This window comes from Hoplias malabaricus, chromosome X2, assembly GCF_029633855.1.
Source record: "Hoplias malabaricus isolate fHopMal1 chromosome X2, fHopMal1.hap1, whole genome shotgun sequence".
Lineage (NCBI taxonomy): Eukaryota > Metazoa > Chordata > Actinopteri > Characiformes > Erythrinidae > Hoplias > Hoplias malabaricus.
Genome location: NC_089819.1, coordinates 39,876,715 through 39,882,714, shown reverse-complemented (window position 1 = coordinate 39,882,714; position 6,000 = coordinate 39,876,715).

Genomic DNA, 6,000 nt, shown 5'->3' with positions numbered 1-6,000 from the left:
TTCATGTGCTGAAGCTGATTAATCAACTGCGTACATATCTCCTGATGAAGGTCTGTGCAAAAAGCACACAAGAGATTTTCACATAAAAATCGTGCCAAGAGAAGTACAGTCTCTTCACACCAGTAAAGGTGGAATAACCTCATAAAATTTTCACTACCAAAAAACATCTAAGGAAACACTTAAGCTTAAAAATATTTTTACATTAATGCTGAGATGTATTTTATGACTATACACTGTAACTGGATATCCATTATGAATCATGAACTGATTTGAATTATTTTGTAACTCTTCATCTTACTCTTAAAGATCCAAATTGGACCTGGAAATCCTAATAAGTGCATGATGCTTTCTATGACTCTTTTAGACTGTCACTTTAGTGTTGCAATGTGTCGAAATACAGGAATATTAATGAAGCAAACCAAAAATCAAGAGAAAAAAAACTATGTAAAATATAAAAACAAGCATTGAGAACAAATAAATTAGGAAACGTACGAGAGAACACACAAACCAAATAAAACTTTTGCCCCCTGGGCCATTGTAAACGACAGACCTTCACAATCACACAAAATTATAAACTTCCATAACTGGAAAATTATAAATAGAGGTCATTACAGCAGCATTTAGAGTTAGACTCTAAGCAGCAGGACTGTGTGTGTGTGTGTGTGTGTGTGTGTGTGTGTGTGTGTGTTTGTAAGTGACACTAAACATACCCTGGAGGTGAAAATGATGCAGCGTTGAATCAGATATTACTCACTCTCCCTGTCATTTATCTATCTACAGACATTCTCTCTCTCTGTCTCTCTCTCTCTCTCTCTCTCTCTCTCTCTCTCTCTCATTGTCTCTCGCACTCTGTCTCTACTCAACTCCATTTATAGTAATAAGTTAATTCAAAGTACCATAGCCCAATCACACTCTGGAGCATCTGTACATGAGTCAAAGATCACCATGTTCAGTACCAAGTGTGGGCTAGAGAGAAATAAATATGAGGCACTGGAACTGTGTTCTCTGATTTCCTCCCACAGTCGAAATACACATGTTGGTAGGTTGCTTGGCTGTGCAAAAATTGTCCCTATATGTGTAAATGTGTGATGCCCTGCGCTGGACTGGTACCCTGTTCAGGGTGTGATCCAGCCTTGACTTCAGTGATTCCGGGTAGGCTCTGGACCCACCACCATCCTGATTAGAGTGAAGAGGTTACAAAAAACGAATGAATATTTAATTACTACTTATTGCTTTGGGCAATGGCTTGAAATGAGGTGTATTTTTGGTTTTGGAAAGTTTTTTTAACAGATGTCTTCTTTCAGTTAATTGATGCTGCTTTGTGTTTGCACCACCCTCTTATTTCCCTGGGGAGGTCATTTCATTAGGCAAGGCTTTTGATCAGTGATTAGATTCTTTATTTATTACTCTTCAGTGGAAACTCACAATTGTAGCCAGTGAACTGGAGTGGATACTGATGTTTGTGGGTGGGTGGTCAGACAATCTTTGTATGTATCTCTTTATAGGTCCAATACAATAAAACACTTAGAAGCATGTACTATTGAGTTATTAATAACATTTTTGCTATAAATTAAATTTGGCATTATTCGTCTGATTGTTATTTAAAAGTACACACACTCATTCAGTATGTCTTCTGAATTGAAGTGTTTCAGTGTTTGTTCCTCTTTCCTGAAGTGACAGACTACTCTTCAGGGAAGGTTTTACTCCAGATGCTGGAACAATTCTGTAAGAATTTGACAGCATTATTTAGGCCTACTACTGATGCTGGATGGTTAGTTATGATTCCAAATCATCCTAAGGTGGAACTCCAGAGAACATAGTTCCACTGCTCCACAGCCCAGTCCTGGAGGACTTTTATTCTTCTCCGACTGATGCATGGCACTTGACGTAGTTACATAGTGACTCATGCGTATGTGCAGCTGCTCCAGAGCATCTCAGTCTGTTGACAGTGGTCTACTATGAATATTAAGTGACTCATTAATTGGGGTGTCAATCTGCTCATATGGAGAGGATTATTTTTATTATCTTAAAACTGTAAAATTACATAAAATAACTTTTTGACTTAAATAGAATTTGGATCTAAAAAAAACAAACAAACAAAAAAAAACAGTATTCAGGTTGCCCCCATTGAAACATTGCTGGTAGATTGTGTGTGTGTGTGTGTGTGTGTGTGTGTGTGTGAGAGAGAGAGAGAGAGAGAGAGAGAGAATGTGTGTTGTGCTTTGTTCATTTTTCTGTTTATTCTTGTTAGGAATGTGAATGTGGTCAGATGTTATCAACTTGTGATCATATTGCTCTCTCTCTCTCTCTCTCTCTCTCTCTGTCTCTCTCTCTCTCTTTCACACACACACACACACACACACACACACACACACACACACATATTGTTTTGCAGCTATTGCCCTCTAATGGTGTTCTGCTGCACTACTAGTGGAATTTTCATTTTTGAGGGCATATATTTATTTAAAATAAGGCTTATATGTCACAGAAACTTGACTCTTTAAATGTGAAAATTCTGTGTTCTTTCAGGAGTCTTGTCGACACCTACACAATGTAAATGAAAGTTTTAAAAAATTGTAAAAAATGTAACACTCTGTTACACTGTACACTGGTTAATTTACCTACATAAATGTCTAAAAAAAACTTATAACAAGAAGAATCAGTGATTATGACACTTTCTATGGTGGAACCGACTCGAGGAATAAGCCTTTATTAAAGGAGTCTGTATTGTATTTACTGTACTTGGTCATAAAATGTCCAGGGCGCGTGGATTAAGGGAATAGCCTAGATTGAAGCACTAGCATCCCTGAGAGCAGTGCTGGAGCAGTAAATTCTTTTTGAGAAGTGCCCAGTGCAGAGCAGAGCACTACTGAAATTTCAGCCTCAGATCATGCTCTCTGTCCAATCATATTACAGTCCAAACCCACCCTGATGCCAGGTCTACAAACATAGTGTCATGCAGCCATGAAATGACCAAGTGAACAGTGTTAATGTAAAGCCCCGTTGCCTTTCTATAAATCTCCATGACCAGAGACTGAGTAAAATGAGAGGAAATATTGACCTTGTGTTTGAAAAGTGGAGGAAGTATATAAGGATTAACACAACACAACAGAACAAAGCGAGAGAGCTTGCTAATGTACACCTGAACAGGTAACAGCAAATAATTTCTGAAAAAATAAAGATGTACAGATGCCAATGTAGAGATTAAAAGGAGTAAACACCATAGGTTGTGTATTTTATATAAAGAAAGTGAGGCATAGCGATGTTTGAAATGTGTTAGGACTGTTTTTGGTGCTTTATAAGAAGGCGAATAACAACATGATTGAAAGGTATAAATAACATTTATCATAAATAAAGGTATAAATATAATTTTTTTTGTTGTAAAGAAATTAAGGCAGATTCATGTGTGTTCCTTCGTTGTGTGTGTGTGTGTGTTAAACAAATTAATGAGTGTAAATAATATATTATAATAAATGAGTATTCAATAAGCTGGAGAATAATGAAAATAAGACTCTTCTTATTTAAAAATAACACAGTTCTTGTCTAAAATATTAGGTGGTTTAGACGATACATTTTTGTAAATGCATGGAAAACGGTGGTGGGTCTTTCCATTTTTGCCTTTCATTAAGTATGTAAATGTTTAATGACACATACAATTGGTGTGGAATAACAGTTGCTTCAAAAAGTCTGAAAAGCTGTAGTGCTAGCTTCGTCTCTTAAGGTGGAAGAGAGAATTTCAGAAGCTGGCCGATAACACCATAATAAACGGATACATATAAGGTGGAGCAAAATGTTTGACTACGTAAATTGTGAATAAGAAGCAAAGGTCTGCCTCTAATGACATTTGTGGTGGAAGGGAAAATCGATAAATAACACCAGCCTTGTCTATTGTAAATTTTGTGGATTTGGAAATTAAATGTTTTAGTGAAATAATGAACACTTTTCTGTGTATATATTATGATTATGGCACATTCTTCTTAGCTATTACAGCCCAAAGTTCTTAAACTTGTCTCTTGCTTGGCAACCTGGTCAAGCTTTATGTCTGGGGAGGACGGGGAGGAGGCAGAGGGCTCAATCCACAGTTTTGAAACTGGAGCATAGTTCAAATTTTAAACAATTTTTTGACAGTTGTCATGGAAGGCTTATGTAGGTGTAATGTTTGCCTCATCAAAACAACACCTACAGTAAAGATCGGATCAGTTTATAACTGATAAATCAATGCACACATTTAAGTGGAGTATATACAGTGGTGTGAAAAAGTGTTTGCCTTCATGATTTCTTATTTTTTGCATGTTTGTCACTCTTAAATGTTTCAGATCATCAAATAAATTTAAATATTAGTCAAAGACAACACAAGTAAACACGAAATCCAAACCTATATGGCCCTGTGTGAAAAAGTTAAAACATAACTTAACTGTGGTTTATCACACCTGAGTTCAATTTCTCTAGCGACACCCAGGCCTGATTACTGCCACACCTGTTCTCAATCAAGAAATCACTTAAATAGGACCTGCCAAGAGTGAGAACACAAATGGCAAAAACGTGGAACAGTGGTGAACCTTCCCAGGAGTGGCCGGCCGACCAAAATTACTCCAAGAGCTCAGCGATGACTCATGAGGTCACAAAAGACCCCAAAACAACATCGAAAGAACTGCAGGCCTCACTTGCCTCAGTTAAGGTCAGCATTCATGACTCCACCATAAGAAAGCGACTGGGCAGAAATGGCCTGCATGGCAGGGTATCAAGACGAAAACCACTGCTGAACAAAAAGAACATTAAGGCTCGTCTCAATTTTGCCAGAACACATCTTGATGATCCCCAAAACTTTTTGGACTGATGAGACAAAAGTTGAACTATTTGGAAGGTGTGTGTTCCATTACATCTGGTGTAAAAAAAAATAACACCACATTTCAGGAAAAAAAAAACGCTGTGAAAGACTCATTGCAAGTTACCGCAAACACTTGATTGCAGTTGTTGCTGCTAAGGGTGGCCCAACCAGTTATTAGGTTTAGGGGCAAACACTTTTTCAGAAAGGGCTTTGTAGGTTTGGATTTTTTTTTTCTTCCTTAATAATAAAAACCTTCCCTTAAAACTGCATTGTATTATAACAGTATTGTATTTACTTGTGTTTTCTTTGACTAATATTTACATTTGTTTGATCTGAAACAGTTAAGAGTGACAAACATGCAAACAAATCATGAAAGGGGCAAACACTTTTTCACACCACTGTGTGTGTATGTATGTATGTATGTATGTATGTATGTATGTGTGTATATATATATATATATATATATATATATAGATAGATATATTCTATAAAAAATAATTGTAAATATTCAGAAGCACAATTTTTATTGTCTGGATTTTCCACATTTTCTAAAATGCTGGACAAAAACACATTTTACTTCTTATAATTTTGCTTATTTTATTACTCAAATATATATTACTGGTTCTCAAAAGAAAACTTAAGCAAAGCAAATATATTCTGGAATACAATGCAAGTTTTGGTAATTATTGTGTAGAATTGTGTTTTAAACACTAGGCGGCAGCATTTGTAAACAAATTCAAATTATCACCAACTTGGCTTTTCTGCTGCAAATGTTTTAAAGCAGGTTTGCTCCCAATTGTAGGTTTACAGAAACAGGAAAACAAAAAAAAATTAAACTAAGGCTTTGGTACTATAAATGTTGCTCTGGGGCTTTTTTGCCAAGAAGACTTTTCATTCATTCCTGCATTCGTTTTCTGCGACCATTTCATCCAGTTTAGGGTTGCGGTGGGTCCGTAGACTACCTGAAATTACAGGGCGCAAAGCAGGAACACACCCTGGATAGAGCACTAGTCCACCAAAGGGCATCACATACTCACAACCATGGACAATTTTTGCACATCCAGTCCACCTCTTTTTTTTTGGACTGTAAGAGGAAACCCATGCACTCCTCACAGACAGTCACCCAAATCAGGATTTGAAGAATACCCGTGCATTTATATTTTCAAACTTGA